This window comes from Ranitomeya variabilis, chromosome 5, assembly GCF_051348905.1.
Source record: "Ranitomeya variabilis isolate aRanVar5 chromosome 5, aRanVar5.hap1, whole genome shotgun sequence".
Lineage (NCBI taxonomy): Eukaryota > Metazoa > Chordata > Amphibia > Anura > Dendrobatidae > Ranitomeya > Ranitomeya variabilis.
In genome coordinates this window covers 455,008,542-455,029,303 of record NC_135236.1, presented here as the reverse complement: position 1 = coordinate 455,029,303, position 20,762 = coordinate 455,008,542, and positions in this window count along the sequence as shown.

Below are 20,762 nucleotides of genomic sequence, written 5' to 3'. Positions count from 1 at the left end.
CTTAGAAAGAAAGAACAAAAAAAGCCAACCCCTCCAGTCAAAGGATGTGAACACCCTCGTTGCCGCAAACCTTATTGAGTCTTTGAAAACCTATCTTCGGGAAACTGGTGACAAATTTGGTGAATATGAATTCAAAGCCAGAAGTATGTGAACAGATACAGATTACAGTGATGGGAAAACACGGGAATGACAATGAAGTGTGAGTCTTAGAATGTATGATAATGATGGATCAGCAGAAGATGTACCTCTCAGTAGAACTGAAAAGATCAAGGTGGAAAATTTCCTCCCAATTCTGCACATTCTAATTTTGAACTGACAAAATATGCAGAGGCCTAGTCACAGATTGGAAATTACTTCTGATGCACTGAAGGAAAAGTGTGACATCTGGCTAATAGGTATCACAAAGACCTGAATTAGCATGACATTCCAATTTCCATAGAATTGTGAGAAAGATTATTTTCAAGTTTACCATTTTTTTGCTTAATCGTTCTGCCTTGTATTCATTTGCTGTTCATTGTCAAGTGATAGAGAATCCAGTGCATGTTTTATTTTCTCAAAACTCCCATGTAGAGTATGAGCAGCATCAAAATGTGCCAACCATCATGTGTCAGACAGATGCTTGACCACAAAATCTTTTCCTAAAGATGGTTTCAATACATTCCAGCAATGAGTAGAACCAGCAAAAACTGAATACCGATGCTGAATAAAGTACCGTATATACTCAAGTATACGCTGAGATTTTTGGCCCATTTTTTAGGCTGAAAGTGCCCTTCTCATCTTATATTTGAGTCATTGTCCCAGGGGTCGGTAGGGGAGGGGGAGCAGCAGGAGAGGCGGCTGTCACTTCATACTCACCCCCTCCTGATGGGGTCTGTGCGTGTCCCTGCTTCTCAGATGGTCTCTGGTGCCGGCAGCTCCTCCTGTGTTCAGCAGTCAAGTGGTACCACTCATTAAAGTAATGAATATAGATGCGACTCCACTCCCATAGGCGTGGAGCGCATATTCATTACTTTAATGAGTGGTACCATGTGACTGCTGAACATTGGAACAAGCTGCCGGTGCCGGAGACAATTGGAGAAGAAGAGACTGTGCCAGGGTGGGGTGAGTATGACCGGTGAGGGTGAGCCATGCGATATTCACCTGTCTCCATTCCACCACTGGGCTCTGTCTTCCGTGTCCTAATTTTTCCGTGGCAAAATTAGGTGCTTCGGCTTATACTCGGGTCGGCTTATACTCGAGTATATACAGTAATAGAATTTTACTGTCTGTAGACAACACTCTGCAGCTTTTACTCCCACTAAGTTCAGGTTGTGTCCAGCACAGGGGACATAGATGGCGAACTCATAAGGTTGAGGAATCCACGCTTGCAATCAAGTAGATCGTCCTGACATATTTGAGGCATTATCGTATGACTGAACACGGCATTTTTGTTCTCATTAAGAAAATCCACAACAATGTCTGTTAGATCCTTTGCTCCATGAGAAAAGATGGACATGAACATCAAGAAACATTCCACAGGCTCACAACGTTTAATGTGGAATCGGCAGTAAATGTCAGCTGATCTGTGTGTGAGATGTCTGGCGTGGAGTCTACACTTATTGAATAATACTTTGACTCTTTTACTTCTTTAAAAATAGTACAAAGAATCTGTTGTCCCCTTAAATCAATAAATTCCTCAAAAATATTTACAAAGAAATATTCCCTTTTCCAGAATTTCCATACTTTTTGAGATATTCTTCCAAAAAAGGGTCAGATTCACTCATCAGCTCTAATATACCTAAACAGTTGCCTTGTTTGATGACCCAATAATCTGATTGTCTCCACAAAATGGCAAACCTCTGGAGGTAAGAAAGCGAATTACAGAAACCAGAGTTGTCAACACTTTTGTCCTGCTCTGAGTGATGCTCTTCAAGTAATAGAGAATCTACACTTCCAGTTTCTTTATGCCTTATCATATACAGGTGCTTCTCACTAAATTAGAATATCATCAAAAAGTTAATTTATTTCAGTTTTTCAATACAAAAAGCGAAACTCATATATTTACATAGACTAGAGTCATTACAAACAGAGAGATCTATTTCAAATGCTTATTATCTGATAATGTTGATGATTATGGCTTGCAGCAAATGAAAATCCAAAAGTCATTAATTATCTCAGTAAATTAGAATACTTTATAACACCATCTTGAAAAATAATTCTAAAATCTGAAATGTTGGCCTACTGAAATGTATTTTCAGTAAATGCACTCAATACTTGGTCGGGGCTCCTTTTGCATCAATTACTGCATCAATGCAGAGTGGAATGGAGGCAATCAGCCTGTGGCACTGCTGATGTGTTGTTGCAAACTCCTTTTACAAATTTGGGTATTTCCTTTTGTAAAATGTCACCAGCCGCAGCAACAGGCAATGATGGTATGTCTGCTGAAACTGGATGATTGGTAGCAGGATTGGATGTAGATGTGGATGCTTTATCTAAAGTAACAGTACAAGTGGCTGACATTGCAAGAGTAGATGCTGATGTGAATGCTATATCTGAAGGAATGGTGTGAGTGGCTTTCGCACCTGTGTTGAGCCACAATGTAAATTTTGGAAGTTTATTTTTTTTCTCCTTCTCCTCTGCAGCTCTCTTCCTCTTCTGTGCTCCACTCAAAACATTATGTTTTATTTCTGCTGAAAGGGTTATTTACTTGGTGGCAGAAGCGGAACCCATATATTCAAGGCTTTTAGCACATTCACAAGTTAAGAGACTTATCCTTTTTCTCTGTTCTGACTCGTTCCCCTGCAAAATAAGTTACCATTCCAGCTTGGTTGTGGGTAGAGGTTGGTTGAAGCTGGAATTTTAGCTGAGATAAGAATCTATTCTTTTTCAGGCTATGTTTTGCTGTTTTTAAGGGTGACGGAGACAGTGCACTACTAGGTCACCAGCATGGAAAATACTTTGCTAAATGTGGCCTTTTTTTTGTGAAAAGTTGTCCGAATGTTTAGCTATGCTTTAACATACACAGATTAGCAGGGGCCTTTATGCTCGTGGGGCCCCCGGGCATGTGCCCATCAGGCCCATGTGTTAAGATAGCTCTGAATATGGCGCATGTAGTTTATTAAGGGTCCCAAGATTAGAGCAGTTTCTGTCTTATAATTTGAACAAAACATAAAACCTAAAATGCAGAAATAGACATTATATTAGAGAATAACAATAGATACAAAGTAAAACTTTGCTTAAGGGGGTTTTCTAGTGTAGCGGATTGGAAAATTCTTTTTTTTTTCACATTTCTCTTGTATTTAGTGTGGAAAATATATCTACAAAACGATTTAGCTTCGATTCGCAATATTAAAAATGTTGTAGCAATAAGGAGGGATCTCCAGCTCGTGCTCTATTGCTCGGACCGCTTAGCACACAATAGAGCATTCCATGGTCCTTGTGTGTGTGTATGCTTTCTTAGCTTTTGAGTTAATTTGCCCAATAGATGGTCGTTTTTTGGACAGAATTGTAAAAAACAGTCCTTAGTATTATGACTAGAGATGAGCGAACTTGTTTGGAAAATATTCACCAATCTCAAATTTGGCACGAACATAGCAAATTCAGATTCGTGTTCGGTTCCCAAGTATTTTTCCTCAAGGTCGGCAAAATTCGGTCAAAGATCAGTAAATGATCGTGCTTCCACTAATGCTTTTGTTTTGACTTTGTCTAGGATAGTTGTTCTGTATTATGAGAGGGGGGAAGTGTTTTATGAGGGGTGGGGTATGTCTAGGTCAGAGGAGAGGCAGAGTGTCATTTTTTCTTTAATAACTTAATGTGTGTACATTCTGGCAACCAATCAGAGCGCATAAACCATCTACAATGTCATGACAAAAGGGCTTCTGTGATTGGCTGCCGACGTCACTTCTCCCTCTCTATATAAAAAGTGGACATCTTGTTTTTCTGGAGCCATTTTCTCAGTGTAACAGTGCAGAGAGGCAGCTCCTGCTGCAAATGAACTTGTCATTTATTTAGATAGGCTCCAGTCCTGTGTAAAATCGATCTTCCAGCATCTAACTAGATTGTGCTAAAACTGTGTTGCTGCCAGGAGGCCCTATTTGCTAATCGAAAATTGTTTGTACTAAAACTGTGTTGCAGTCAGGAATCAGGAGCCCCATTTGCTAATCAAAATTGTTAGGCCTAATGTTGGGGTTCATCCAGGAGGCCTTATTTGCTAATCCAAATCGTTTGTTCTAAAAATGTGTTGTAGTTAAGAATCAAGAGACCCCATTTTCTCATCAAAATCGTTAGGCATAATATTGGGGTTCAGCCAGGAGGCCGTATTTGCTAATCCAAATAATTTGTGCTAAAACTGTGTTACAGTCAGGAGGACCCATTTGCTAATCCAAATCATTTGGGCTAAGAATGTGTTGCAGTGAGGAATCAGGAGGCCACATTTGCTAATCAAATTCATTAGGCCAAACATTGGGTTCAGCCAGGAGACCCAATATGCTAATCCAAATCGTTCTGCTAAAACTGTGTTGCAGTCAGGAATCAGGAGCCCCATTTGCCATCCAAATCATTAGGTCTAAGACTGTTGTTCAGGCAGACTGGCTAATAAAATAATTACTGATTGTTCATTTAGAGACAGTTACTGGGGGAATAGGCTTGATACTCAACATGTACTTAGGATAGGTGTTAATGTTAATGAATGCTGAACTGAACAAACAACATATTGTCCTATCCAAAGACAGCTGACAATATCTGAATGGGCTACTCGACTCCTTTCTTTGACAGCCGCAAAGCAGTATGTCTTGAAGATGAGGGTCAAAAAGAGCATGTGCTCCAGTGGATAGCAAGTGCTGGATCAAGTGGCCTCTCCTCCTCTTCCTCCACATTACCATCACACACAGTACAATCCTCAGAGATGGCACCCCAGTCACCCTTGGTTCCCCCCACATCTCATATTTCTAATTGCCCAACTGACTGTGAGGAACCACAGATTGGACAGTATGCAGAGCTGTTCACACATTCTATTACATGGGCATCAGAAGTCTGCTTCAAAGATTCACAGAATCCAAAGGAGGAAATCATCTGCACCGATGCCCAACATTTTTTCATGATGGATCCAGGGCCAGATGTTAACCACAGGGGGCGGAGGTGACCCTGATGAGATTCAGATACCAGAAGTGCACTCGGACTGTACTGTGGTGTCAGGGCAGGAAGAGGAGGAGAGTGACTATCAGGGTACTAGAGGAGCACGCAGAATCTACTGTGCTGTCAGTAGTGTTGAGCATTCCGATACCGCAAGTATCGGGTATCGGCCGATACTTGCGGGTATCGGAATTCCGATACCGAGATCCGATACTTTTGTGGTATCGGGTATCGGTATCGAAACAACATTAATGTAAAAATGTGTAAAAGAGAGAATTAAAATAAAAAATATTGCTATACTCACCTCTCCGACGCAGCCTGCACCTTACCGAGGGAAGCGGCAGCGTTCTTTGTTTAAAATTCGCGCGTTTACTTCCTTACGTGAAGTCCCGGCTTGTGATTGGTCGCGTGCCGCCCATGTGGCGGCGACGCAACCAATCACAGCAAGCCGTGACGTAATTTCAGGTCATTCAGTATTTTAAAATTACGTTCCGGCTTTGTGATTGGCTGCGTCGCGGTCACATGGGCGATGCAACCAATCACAAGCCGGGACGTCACGGGAGGCTGGACACGCGCGCATTTTAAAATGCGCGCGTGTCCAGCCTCCCGTGACGTCCCGGCTTGTGATTGGTCGTGAGTCTGCAGTTCGCAAGGCTGCAAGGGTTACTTAGCCTGGACATTTTCTGAGGCCGCAAAGGATGACCCCACTCACATTATCTGCCAAATTTTCCAAAAAATATTCAGTAGAGACAAAAATTGCAATAATTTGACAACTACATGCATGAACCAGCACATGCGCGATCAACATGCCTTAGTCTGGGAATCTCACTGCACAGAAATGTGGACTAGCAGGCTTCGCCAACCACCTGCCATCCCATCAACAACATCTGCTGCTTCTTCCTCTTCCATTACCATGCCAAATGTTGTCACACAGGTCTTCGGTTGTAGAAACTCCACTCGTTTACCTTACAATCTGGGTGGGTGAGAGCCCATCAGAATAGACATGCCTGTTGTTTTTTTTTTACCGAGCACAACACATTTTTCTCAATCCACCATAACATCTCTGCCAGACCTCACAGTCCAGCAGTTTGTCCTGTTCACCCTACTCCACCCTCTCTTAGCATAGCAGCCAGCCCTCAGTCCCACAGTTGTGGTCATGTAAAAAAAGTTTCTTCCTACACATGCCAAAGCTAATAACTTGAACGCCACCATCTCCAACCTGCTAGCCACAGAAATGCTGCCTTTCACCTGATAAATACAGACAGTTTCAGAAAGTTGATGGCCATCGCAGTCACTCTGTGCCAGTTGTCATTACTTCTCTAAGAAAGCTTCCTGTGCTACACCAGTATGAAACAAACAACATCACCCCTTCCCTAAAAAAGTCTGCCAGGGTGCATTTCACCAACAACACCTGGACAAGGAGTTGCTAAACAAGTCTTGAAATCTCCAAAATTTGTGGGACAAACCTCTGTAACTAACATTTCCTCCACTACTTCTGGCTCTTCCAACTCATCTAGGGCCTCCACCTGCATCCTCAACTCTCACTTAATGAGACACACATTCCAACAGCGAGGGGATAATCTCTGTACAGCGCAGCCAGAGCTCACCAAAATCAGGCAGTATTTAAATTAATATGCCTTGGAGATCACTGTTACACAGTTCAAGAGTTGTCCATGCCCAGTAAGAGCAATGGCTACTTAGATGGTTAGCGCTGATGATGCCGTCATCAACATCACTATTCCAGACATCTACAAGCTGGAGCACACTTTGAATAGTCTACATGAGGAGGTGTGGTCCCAGAGGAAGAGGTGGAAGCAGAGGAAGATGCGGAAAGGATAACAATATCTCTAGCTTCCGGACTGTCAATGCACAGGTGGGTGCCATGGGAGGGTGGTTTACAGCATTTGAAGGAGGTTCATCGTACCAGACATACTGTTAGCAAAGGTGCAGGAGCCGAGGAACAAATGGAGGAGGATGAGGAGAAAGAGGTGATGGACGCGAAGCAATCAGGAGTTGAAGAGGATAGTGATCCCCTCTCTGTTGTCCATCATTGGTGGGAGGGGTCGGAGAAAGCAACCTTGAGTGTTAGCGTCAGTTAGTGTCACCAACACAGCATAGACTTGGACCTCATGGATGCGCCCGACACATGAGCACCTTCTTGCAGCACTATCTTTAACATGATGCCCCTATTCTTCGGATTAGAAATCGTGCTGACAACTGGGTTACTACTCTGTTAGATCCGTGGTACAAGAGTAAATTTGGCCAGATGCTAACTTTTTGAAATGTGGAAACTCCAAGTTGGGTCCCCATCTGGTGGGTTGCCTGTAGTGGAAGGTGTGTCAGAGGCCTATTATACTGTTTCTACTCTGTGGAAATTGATGCCACTTTAGTCGTGAGTGACAATATTGTTTTGAAATGTGGAGAATCTAAGGTGGGTCTCCTTCATGTGTGTTGCCTGTAGCAGTAGGGCTCCCAGACCGGCAGGTCTGCACTTACTTTCAGTCAATGACCTGTGTTATTATCCTTACATTTTTATACCAATAATAGTCTATGAAACTGATGTTTGTGCCACCTGAGTGTGGGTGGAGAAAACAATTGAGCTGTTGCATGAGGTATCAGGACTCTCAGCACAGAAGGATTACATCGCTCCCTTACCCACCACATCTTAATTGAGATTTCAATTCAAAGTTCTAAATGCTGGCCCAAACCCTGATATGTCAAGCCTGGACCGTGGCTGGCTGCTGCTGTGCCATCATCAAATTTCTTCTGTGGGTCAATGGATGCCACTCTTCTTGGTGTCTGCCCCTAATTTGAGTGTGGAAAGATTTTTGTCACCCCTTAAGGTTTTGTGTATATGTTTGGTTTTGCCTCATATACAATTTAATGGGGTTTGGGCACTTTCGACAAAATGTTCAGCGAACATGTTCGGTGAACATCGAGACGTTCTTCCAACCGAACCTTGAAAGTTTTTCTCATCTCTAAGTATGACCCTTAGTAATCACGTCACACTGATCAGAGATCTGATAGGTGAATCTATAAATATAAAGCAGAAAATCATCTCAAATCTCAGTTATGAAAACTGCCTCACAGTCATACTGTTCTAGTTGTCCATAGCAAACAGAGCAGTTGAAAGCTGCACTCTTGTTGTTATAGGTGACCTATGATGAACATGGAGATGAGTGGACGCTAACAAAGTTATTTGTGAATTTTAGAATTTTAAAAGTACATGGAAAATTTGTGAAAATGGATAAAAAGGGTTCAAGAGATTATAAATTGCATCCATGTTTTTCTAAATAAGGGATCTTTCGAGGCAATCAAAACATGAGTGAAAAGGATTCGCAGTTTGCGAGCATGTCGGCAAAAAAACTAAGAACTTGAAAAATATTTTGTTGCCCGTTTCAAGAGAATTTAGTTGCAGCATTCTTGATGTGAATACTTTTCTGCCCAATGATGACAAAAGTATTCTTGGAGTGATACCTTTATTGGCTAACCAGAAAATAATGTTTGCAAGCTTTCAGAGCACAGCAGCTCCTTCTTCAGGCAAGGTTCGTTGCATCATTCTTGAATTTTTCCCAAAGCTTTTTTGACAGTAATATGCAAAACTTGCATAAAGAATGTAAAATTTTCTTTGATGCCACATCAAGTTGTAGGATGTAAAATTAGCATCAAGTGCTGCTGTAACTCTACCGCGGTGTGCATTTTGTCTCCTAGACAAATTAGCTTAAGGAGAGCCTGTTGCCTGTCTGCCACTGCAGAGTTTCTATCTTCCAGTTGATGTGGATGACATGCTTTGAGATAAAACATTGGACATGGAGGATGAGGAGGTGCAGGAGGGAGTGCAGGAACTTATGTAGGAGTTCTACCGTTCCAGGGTGGGACTCGGCTCCAGCCTCCACAATGTTCTCCCAGTGTGCCATCAGGGAAAGGTAGCATCCCTGGCCACAAACGCTTGTCCACGTGTCAGTCGTTAAGTGGAAAATTCCAGCAAGTACATTGATAAGGGCAAGGGTGATGTTCTGGACATGTGCTGGTACAAAGTATAGATGCCACACCGGGAGAAAAACTGGTGGCTGGGGACAGAGAAATGAGGGATGGCTGCCGCCATGTCAACAAGCCTAAATGGTAACATTTTCATAGCAAGCAGCCTGGAAATGTGCCCATTTAGCTTTTGGGCCTGTGGCTGGGTGGCTGTAAACTTTCTCTTTCATTCCAAGTCCTGGGGTAGGGACAGCTGAACACTGTGCTGGGAGAATGATTTTGAAGTGCCTGATAATGGTTCATCAGAATGTGCAAGGACAGGTGCAGGGCAGGAGGCATCTGTGCAACTGTTATGGACAGGTGATTGGGAACCACCCAGCACAGAGGAAGAGGCAGTGGTGTCACAAGCTGGCAACAATTGTGGACCCAGGCATTTGGCACACCGAGTTGGGTGCTTAGATGACATGTGCTGATCATGCCAGTGGTGCTTAAGCTCCTAGTGGTCAGGCCCCCTTCTGATCTTGGAATGGCACAGGTTACATATGACCATTTTGCTTGTCTCAGAACTCTTTTTAAAAAATTCTCCAACTGGGGAACACCTAACTCTTTGACAGAGACATTCCCGAGTGTCAGTGCTCTGCGGAACAGTTGCCTGCCTTCTCCCTTTGGTCACGCCACTTTCTCTTCCAGCCTCTTTCGGTGCTACTGATCCCTCACTCTCAGTGCTTCTGGCCTCGCTGTGCAGGCCAGCTTCCCAGATTGGGTCAGTGACTTTGTTATCCACCAAATTGTCTTCGAGCACCACACCCTATTCCTCCTGACTAGGTGACTTAACAACAACCTGACTTATCGGCAACTGTGTATCATCATCACCATACTCCTTAGACAAAATTGTCCATTCTTCACCGTCAGCTTCTTGTAGCCATGGCTGCTCTAAGTTTTGTACATTACTAAACAGCATCTCCTCCTATCCCTCAAACCATGCAGGGTGAGAGGCCACAATAAGGAAATCATGTTGTAAAGAGCTCCTCGAAGTGTCCTAGTGTTGGATCACTGGTCTTTTGGACTCAACATGGTGGGATGAAGGAGGTTTAGGGTGAGGATTAAGTGATCCAGACTCTTGGATGGTGAGTCTGAACCGTGTGGAAGACTGCTGTGCTGCCAAGCATGCTGGAAGCATTATCTACTATCCAACTGACCACCTGTTTGCACTGGTGTGGCTTCAGAAGTGGTGTACCGTGCCTCACTGCAAAGTGGGAAAGGAACCTATGTGTAGTGTGTGGGAGTGTTTCTTATGATCCAGCAACAGGCGTAGTCACACCTTAGCCACTTCCTTGGAATTTGCTTGCACCATCATCAGAACTTCCACTTCCCTGTCCCTTACTGCATGCATTGCGCATTTTCTAATTGCTATGTGTCTTGAAACCAAGTTTATTTTTAAATAAAAGAGGGTCACCTGCAGTAGTCGAAGCATATTTTTTTAGAGTTTAATACCACTGCAATATAACTCAAGGCATTGAAGTGTTATATACCACCGAAATGTAACAGAAAGCATGTAATAATTTTTTTAAAATGTTTGGCCGGACCCGAACATCCAGGAGTTCACCCTTTACTAGTCATGGGTCTTCCAGCAGGACAATGACACCAAACATACTTCAAGAAGCACTTAAAAATGGATGGAAACGAAGGCCGGTGAGTTCTGAAGCAATGAGTTTGGCCTAAATCCCATTGAACACCTGTGGAGAGATCTTAAAAGTACTGTTGGGAGAAGGCACCTTTCAATTATGAGAGACCTGTAGCAGTTTGCAAAAGAAGAGTGGTCCAAAATTCCAGTTGAGAGGTGTAATAAGAAGCTTGTTGATGGTTATAGAAAGTGACTGATTGCAGGTGTTTATTCCAAAGGGTGTACAACCAAATATTAAGTTGAGGGTATCAACAATTTTGCCCAGACCATTTTTGAGGTTTTGTGTGAAATTACACTCCCTGACAGAAGTAATGTTGCTTATCCATGTTATGTAAATAAAAGCTTATAACCTGAAGTTAAATTCATCCACTGGTTGTATAAATTATATATTATTCTTTTGAAAGCTGAAACCCTCCGAAATGTGGTTTAGGTTAAGAAAATAAATTGACATCAATGCAGAAATATTGATCAGTTAATGGACACATTAAAGGTGCCAGCCACTTCTGCAGTGGATCTGGTCTTCAGCCTCTTGATAATCCAGGCTTTGGTCTCAGGGTGTATTTTTGGCATGTTGCCAGAGCTCAAGTTGCAGTTCAAGTGAAGGTCTGGGGTGCTGGGTTTCTTTTTATACACACACGCTAATTAACCGATCATTTGCTGAGCACAGGTGAGGATGTAAACTAGGATTGGGTGCATTATATGACCAGGCTACAAAACTTTTGTCTTGCCAAAATCTGACCATTCTGTGTCTATTAACTGATCAATATTTGTGCATTGATGGCAATTTATATTCTTAACCTAAAACACATTTCTGAGGGTTTCAGCTTTCAAAAGAATAATTTATACAACCAATGGATGAATTTAACGTCAGGTTATAAGCTTTTATTTACATAACACGGATAAGCGACATAACTTCTGTCAGGGAGTGTATGTCCAATTAACGTTTTTTTCCCCCTCTGTTTTTTGTGTTGTTCCAATACACACAAAGGAAATAAACATGAGTATTACAAAACATGTTTAATTGCAATAATTTTCTGGGAGAAATACTTCATTTTCTGGAATAATTTTAATGATGCCAACATTTTCAGCCATTACTGTATCTAACATTGCTAATGTACATTACAAAGGACAACGCAATTTGGTAATTATTATTATTATTATTATTATTATTTATTGTTAGAGCACCATTTATTCCATGGCACTTTACATGTGAAGAGGGGTATACATAATAAAAATAAGTACAATAATCTTAATACAAGTCATAACTGGTACAGGAGGAGAGAGGACCCTGCCCGCGAAGGCTCACAATCTACAAGGGATGGGTGAGGATACAGTAGGTGAGGATAGAGCTGGTTTGGTCGATTGGTGGTTACTGCAGGTTGTAGGCTTGTCGGAAGAGGTGGGTCTTCAGGCTCTTTTTGAAGGTTTCGACGGTAGGCGAGAGTCTGATGTGTTGTGGTAGAGGGTGTTAGGGGTCGAGTTCCCGCCTCTGCACAGGGGGAATCTCGGGCCATCTCCGCTGCGGTCTCCCATTATTCTCCTGCCGCAGTGGAGGCTGCTCAGCGGAGACGTCGGTCTCAGCGTCTCGCTCAATCTGACTCTGTGAGGAGGATTACTGCTGCTCTTCCAGCTTCTGCTATTGTAGTCAGTGCTGGGCAGCGGCGAGCAGATGCTTTTGGGACTAAGTCTTGCTTTTCTCCTTCTGAGCATGCCCAGGGTAAGATCTCTCATTGGAGATCGAGGGTCACATGCTTGAATACTGCAGCAAAGCCCATTGGTCCTCCAGGAAGGTCCTGAAGGTACTCAGGCTTTGCGGCAGCTTCTCATTGGTCCTTCTTGGAAGGTCCTGTTTTGGCTGCAGCTATAAAAGGCTCGCATGGCCGCACGGACATGCGCTAGTGTCTTTCTAAATTATGTGCTTTGCTCCAGTGTGGTCATGTGTGATTGTGTTCAGGGACCCGGCTGAAATAAGCCCCTAGAATGCTGGCACCTCCGGCGAGGAGTTTGTGGGTCTGTGTACATTCAGGGACCTGGCTGAAATAAGCCCCTAGAATGCTGGCACCTCCGGCGAGGAGTTTTGTGTGCATGCATGACCACTGACTGCTTTCTCTTGGGTAGTTAGCCTGTGCTCCTGTGAAGTTAACAGGGCGCAGAGCTTTGCTTTCACGGCTGCTCTGTGAGTTAACCGAGCTAGCCAATACCGCCATATAGTGCTGCCATTTGTCTAGCAGCAGGTTCTCCTGCACGGTGGACCCCGGGCTGTGAACGCACCAATAACAATAAAAACTATTTTCCTCGGTGCGTTCTGCTAGCCCTAACAGAGGGTTCCAGAGTAGAGGTGATACGCGAGAAATCTTGTATACGATTGTGGAAAGAGGAGATAAGAGGGGTGTAGAGAAGGAGATCTTGTGAGGATCGGAGGTTGTGTGTAGGTAAGTACCGGGATACGAGGTCACAGATGTATGGAGGAGACAGGTTGTGGATGGCTTTGTATGTCATGGTTAGGGTTTTGTAGTGGAATCTCTGGGCAATGGGGAGCCAGTGAAGGGATTGACAGAGGGGAGAGGCTGGGGAATAGCGGGGAGACAGGTGGATTAGTCAGGCAGCAGAGTTTAGAATAGATTGGAGGGGTACAAGAGTGTTAGAGGGGAGGCCACAGAGCAGGAGGTTGCAGTAGTCAAGGCGAGAGATGATGAGGGCATGGACTAGGGTTTTTGCAGATTCTTGGTTGAGGAATGTATGGATTTGTGAAATATTTTTGAGTTGAAGTCGGCAGGAAGTGGAAAGGGCTTGGATATGTGGTTTGAAGGAGAGGATAATGGATATAAATGTATTTTTCAGTAACATACCACTTTGTAAAATTTTAGCTACTGGTTTAAGTGCCTCACATACTGCTTTGGCAACATTACCAATTACCAGATATACAGTATGGGGCAGCCTGACACTCTTTCCCTGGTGAACATCATGGGAAAGACAGACCAATCATGCTGAATTTCAAAATGCTCTTTTTATCTGCGAACATGTACGATCAGCCAATGTCAGAGGTGTCTGCCAGTTGGTTATTCCCATTCCCTCTGCTGAAAAATAACAGGACTTAAATAGCTGTCCAGGTTAAATTCCCTTTTACATTCTGAGTTACTTTTCTCTTTTACCCTGACACCAAACACTGTATTTGCACATTTTTTTTAAACACAAGGTCAAATTAAACTGGAAAGACAAATTGAAGAGTACAATCACTTTCCGATATTAAGGCTATGTGCACACGTAGCAGAATTGCCGCAGAAATTTCCGCGGCAATTCTGCGCCTCCTGCCACGGGTATATCGCATGCAGAATTTGCATGCATATACCCGCAGAAAACTAGCGTTTTGCAAGCATAATTAGCTTGCAGAATGCTAGCGCTTCCCAAGCGATCTGTAGCATCACTTGAAAAACTGTTTGACAGGTTGGTCACACTTGTCAAACATAGTGTTTGACAAGTGTGACCAACTTTTTACTATAGATGCAGCCTATGCAGCATCTATAGTAAAAGGTAGAATGTTAAAAATAATTAAAAAAAATAAAAAAAAGGTTATACTCACCTCAGCGGCTTCCGTTCCTAATGCTGTGTGTTCAGGACCTTCCATTGACGTAGCGGTCACGTGACCCGCGGTCATGTGACCGTGACGTCATCGCAGGTCCTTCACACACACCACAGAAGCTGTTGAGGAGGTCGGGCCGCCCGAAGGTGAGTATATCGCTATTTTTTATTTTAATTCTTTTTTTTTTTACCACTTATATGGTGCCCAGTCCGTGGAGGAGAGTCTCCTCTCCTCCACCCTGGGTACCAACCGCACATGATCTGCTTGCTTCCCGCATGGTGTGCACAGCCCCGTGCGGGAAGTAAGCAGATTAATGCACTCCTATGTGTGCAGAATCGCCGCGATTCCGCAATTTTAATGAACATGCTGCGTTTTTTTCTGGATTGCGATTCCGCTCAGGAAAAAAATGCAGCATGTGCACAAAAAATGCGGATTGCATTCTGTTATATAGGATGCTTAATGTTAGCATTTTTTTCGCGGTTTTATAGCGTTTTTATAGCGAAAAACCTCGAAAAAAACGCAAAAAATCTGCTACGTGTGCACACAGCCTAAATGTCAGGACATGTAAACACAGATTGTTCTATAAACTAGACTATGGACATTTTCTCAGGTCAGCCTTGGACAGTGTTCAAGATAACTAGAGACCTTAATTGTTTCTCCTGGTTTGGATTACTGATTCAGAATAAACAGAACAGAGAGTGTTTTTTTGTTTGTTTTATTAAATTGTAATAATTTAGAATACTAAATATAAATATATCCAATCGTGTTCTGTTATGTTACTATTGGTAAAGAACAATTTATCAGAGATGCGGGGAGGATCAAGTCTGAATAGAATTTCCGGAAATTTCTCGGTTTCACGCCATTTCAAACATTTTTAGATTTTGTGGTTTACAAAAAAACATGCCTGGCGCCATTTCCCACACTGCTGAAGCATCAGAGAGCAGCCAACTAATTTTGCATTGTCGAATGCGGTTTCCCATAATGCTTTATAACTATCACATCTTATGGATTATCAAACCTTGTATAGGGGGTCAGTACCTCTGCCATAAGTGATCAGCAGTTATCAGTGGAGCACAATTTGTACTGCAGAGTAGATTTCCACCCCTAAAGTCACTGGGGTTTTCTTTCTCTCTTTCTCACTTCCGTAAAGTGTAATCGCTTATGATAAGTGGGTAATCACTGTCCTATAGCGTGTAAGATTTTATGGTCAGCGGGGTTCTCCCTCATCTGTAAAGTGTAGGCTCTTATGGTCAGCGAGGTTCTCTCTCTCTTCTCCCCCATGTGTATTTTATGAGCAATTATAAGCTTTCCAGTATTGAAATCAGCGCAAATATATTAGCCGTGAATCATTTTTTTTTAAGGAAAATTCGGCAAATTCGAATTTTAAATGATCCGCTCATCTCTACAATTAATATATGACCTTGCAATTCCAGAACAACTGCCCTTACACAATATGGGGAACCACCCTTATTTTTATTACTGATCTACAATATGACTGAGCCAGATGGCATAAAACTATGCACAACTGCAGAACAGAAATACTGTGCGACTAACGCTGTCCAGGCTCAGTTACATCCACTCAGTCACACTGTGTGGAGATGTCTTTGATGTACGAAAAACCCTCACAAGATAATGAAATGCTGAAGCAGCTGGCTAATGGCTGGGAAAGTGCAAACCCTGCATTGAACTGAATGTAGAACACTCAGCACTCAGCCAATGTACAGTAGGTCCCCAGAGAAAGAAAGGAGGAACGCAGTGGCTTGTCCTTTGGTAGACTCCACAATGAAAGCTGCCATATTTAGAACTGCATTACACAGTAAGGAGGACAACAGAGATGGCTAGTATTACATACCCTAATAGATCCTGCACAGAATCATTATTAAAATAAGACATACAAATAGGATAACAGTACATATTTGTAGCTAAAATAGCTACCTAGTCACATCCATGCATAACATACAAAAAATGTGACCTGTGTCTTTCGGACAGGATGTGTAGAAAGATGGATTACTGTATGTGACCTGCTATTAAATGTATTTCCTGATATTTATATTATGCCATGAAAGTCAATGTCTCATCTTATTAAATTAGTAAAGCTGCTCCTACTAATAGCAGTAATAACAGTGTGATAATACTGCTGGTCGAACTGTCAATCTTCAGCAATGGGTTGTCCTGCACTTACAGTTCTCTGTCTTCTCCAATCTCTTTCTTCTCCAAATGCTGACCTCCTGTTTGTGACTGACAGTTTACTCTGTGATCTGCATCATAGCCTCAGATTTTCCCGCAAAAGACCGCATCTGTTCGAAAATTTGGGTTGAGGAGCAGGTGGCAGATCACTCTGCCTGCTATAAGGTCATGATATTGTGACATCAAGATTTGCATTGCGAACTTATGACACATTGTGACCTCCAAGGCCTGGACACAGATGAAAGTCCTACCTATAATGAAGAGGTTAGAGAAGTGGTGCGTGTTGATGGAAAGAAGAGGGCTGTACAGTGGGCAAGGGGTGGCCAAAGAGGTGAGCTATGAGGTGAGTAATGGTAATATAAATCCCATCTAGTACTCACCTCTCTGGCCTCTTGAATGCCGCTGGCTGATGGCTGGTCTTTTTTCAAAATCACTCTGAATTCTTCAATATAGGCCAGGACTTCTACCCCCATCAAAGTCTTGGAGTTCACTGAATGCTCTAGGATTGTGGCACTCTTCTTGACTTCAAAAGGTCACAAACTGCAACATGCAGTGATCTCTGAGGCCTGGATGTGGTAGATCTATTATGAAGAAGCCCGAGATGCAACTGCTAATACAGAAAGAAGAGGACCAGATGGCGGGCAGTGGTACAACTGGAAATTGCTAAGGAAGCATGATGCTCAGATACTGTAAAAATCCCCTAATAAAAATAATTTTGAAGAAGCTGAGTGCTGTATCTAAGCATATTAATGGAGAGTTAAGTGGAAGGAAAAAGTGTGGTAGAAAAAGGTGCACAAGCATCCATGATAACTGCAGCCTTGAAAGAATTATTAAGAAGAGGCCATTCAAAAATTTGGGGGAGATTCACAGGGAGTGGACTGCTGCTGGAGTCATTGCTTCAAGAGCAATCACACACAGACATATCCAGAACATGGGCTACAAGTGTCGCATTCCTTGTGTCAAGCCACTCATGACCAATAGACAACACCAAAAGCATCTTACCTGGGCCAAGGAGAAAAAGAACTGGACTGTTGTTCAGTGGTCCAAGGTGTTGTTTTCACATTAAAGTAAATTTTGCATTTCATTTGGAAATCAAGGTCCCAGTGTCTGGAGGACGATTGGAGAGGCACACAATCCAAGCTGCTTGAGGTCTAGTGTGAAGTTTCCACAATCAGTGATGGTTTGGGGAGCCATGTCATCTGCTGGTGTAGGTCCACTGTGTTTTATCAAGACCAAAGTTAGCGCAGCTATATACCTGGAAATTTTGGAGCACTTCATGCTTCCCTCTGCCAACAAGCTTTTGGCAGGACTTGGCATCTGTCCACACTGCCAAAAGTACCAATACCTGGTTTAAAAACAACAGTATCACTGTGCTTGATTGGCCAGCAAACTCACCTGACCTTAATCCCATAGAGAATCTATGGGGTATTGCCAAGAGGAAGATGAGAGACACCAGACCCAATAATGCAGAAGAGCTGAAGGCTGCTATCAAAGCAACCTGGGCTTCCATAACACCTCAGCAGTGCCACAGGCTGTCACCTTCATGCCATGCCGCATTGATGCAGTAATTGATGCAAGAGGAGCCGCGACCAAGTATTGAGTGCATTTACTGAACATACATTTCAGTAGGCCAACATTTCTGAGTTTAAAATATTTTTTCAAGCTGGTGTTTTCATTGGCTGTAAGCCATTATCATCAACATTAACAGAAATAAACACTTGAAATAGATCACTCTGTTTGTAATGACTCTGTATAATATATGAGTTTCACTTTTTGTATGAAGAACTGAAATAAACGTTTTTGATTATATTCTAATTTTGTGAGAAGCACCTGTATTTCTACATTTCTAGGCTGTATTTTTTGTAGTTATGTCAGATGTATGTTAGTTTTTGGATGCCTAGCTACTTATTCCATTCCCACCAATTAGGAATAACCTTTCTATACACTGTTTACTTATCATGTTTGTTTGTCTTTTTGATATAGAAAAAGCACAAAAAGAGGACTAAAAATCCTCCAAAAATTCAAGAATTAATACAGCACAAAGGGACTGCAGTCCCTTTGTGCTGTATTAATCCTATTTTTATATACCAATAAGATTATGCATTGTATGCTAGCTACCTCACAGCTTTTAGAACAAAATACACTGGGTCCTTATTACAAAACAGAATGGTAATACATGTACAACTGCAGCCTCGGTGTATGAGGCCTGAAGGTTACCCACGTCACGCACAGAGAGCTACCTCTTGTGCAGGTTCCTGAGAGGGACATGTTGTTATCTAAAACCTGCCATTTTTTACACCGGTACTGCCCTAATTTAATACTATTGTTACTGAAAATTGACAACTGTGCAGTATTGAGCTCAGCCATCTGATAATCCTTAACCCCTTCCCGACATGTGACGGTATAGTACGTCACATGTCGGGACCCCCGCTTTGATGTGCGCTCCGGCGGTGAGCGCACATCAAAGTCGCGACATGTCAGCTGTTTTTTACAGCTGACATGTGCGCGCAATAGCGGCGGGTGAAATCGCGATCACCCGCCGCTATTAACTAGTTAAATGCCGCTGTCAAGCGCAGACAGCGGCATTTAACTACCGCATCCGGCCGTGCGGCCGGATATGAGCGCATCGCCGACCCCTGTCACATGATCGGGGGTCGGCGATGCTCCTCCATTGTAACCATAGAGGTCCTTGAGACCTCTATGGTTACTGATTGCCGGTGGCTGTGAGCGCCCCCCTGTGGTCGGCGCTCACAGCACACCTGCATTTTAGCTACATAACAGCGATCTGATGATCGCTGTTATGTAGCAGAGCCGATCGGGCTGTGCCTGCTTCTAGCCTCCCATGGAGGCTATAGAAGCATGGCAAAAGTAAAAAAAAAAAGTTTTTAAAAATGTGAAAAAAATAATAAAAACATAAAAGTTTAAATCACCCCCCTTTCGCCCCAATCAAAATAAATCAATAAAAAAAACCAAAAACCTACACATATTTGGTATCGCCGCGTTCAGAATCGCCCGATCTATCAATTAAAAAAAAGCATTAACCTGATCGCTAAATGGCGTAATGAGAAAAAAATTCGAAACGCCAGATTTACGTTTTTTTGGTCGCCACGACATTGCATTAAAATGCAATAACGGGCGATCAAAAGAACGTATCTACACCAAAATGCTATCATTAAAAACGCCAGCTCGGCACGCAAAAAATAAGCCCTCACCTGACCCCAGATCACGAAAAATGGAGACGCTACGAGTATCGGAAAATGGCGCAATTTTGTTTTGTTTTGTTTTTTGCAAAGTTTGGAATTTTTTTTCACCACTTAGGTGAAAAATAACCTAGTCATGTTAGGTGTCTATGAACTCGTAGTGACCTGGAGAATCATAATGGCAGGTCAGTTTTAGCATTTAGTGAACCTAGCAAAATAGGCAAGCAAAAAACAAGTGTGGGATTGCACTTTTTTTGCAATTTCACTGCACTTGGAATTTTTTTCCCGTTTTCTAGTACACGACATGCTAAAACCAATGATGTCGTTCAAAAGTACAACTCGTCCCGCAAAAAATAAGCCCTCACATGGCCAAATTGACGGAAAAATAAAAAAGTTATGGCTCTGGGAAGGAGGGGAGCGAAAAACGAAAACGGAAAAACGGAAAAAGCTCCGGGGGTGAAGGGGTTAATGATGTACAGTATTTGTCTGATGAAGGGACCTGCGTAGTCTCGAAAGCTTGCAATTTGTTACTATCTTTTCAGTTAGCCATTAAAAGGTATCAACCACTGAGGACTCTCAATTATAAATATTTTTCTAAAGATGTACAGGTTTTTAATTATTACTTTTATAAAGGTTTCCTTTATTATGACAATAACATCGATAATATGAAATATTATATTACACATAGATTATCTATTATGGCTCACATGTTGATGATTGCACATTACATGAGTATTTCCAGATATATGACTGACGCAAACGATTGGTTATAAGGACATAATACTTTAATGAATCAATTCATATGTTATGGTTACATAGCATTGAATACTGGTAACTGGATGCGCTGCCATTCTGCTAGTGATAGATTACAGTCGGAATGCATTTGCGTGTCACTGTGTAACCTTAGTTTGATATCCTGTAAATTAATTTTGATCAGCAGTTGGCACGCTGCCCAAAGTCAAACATTTTCAGCAATCCTTTAATTATTCGTGAAAGCAGAGGGCATGTAGATGCATTTATTAAA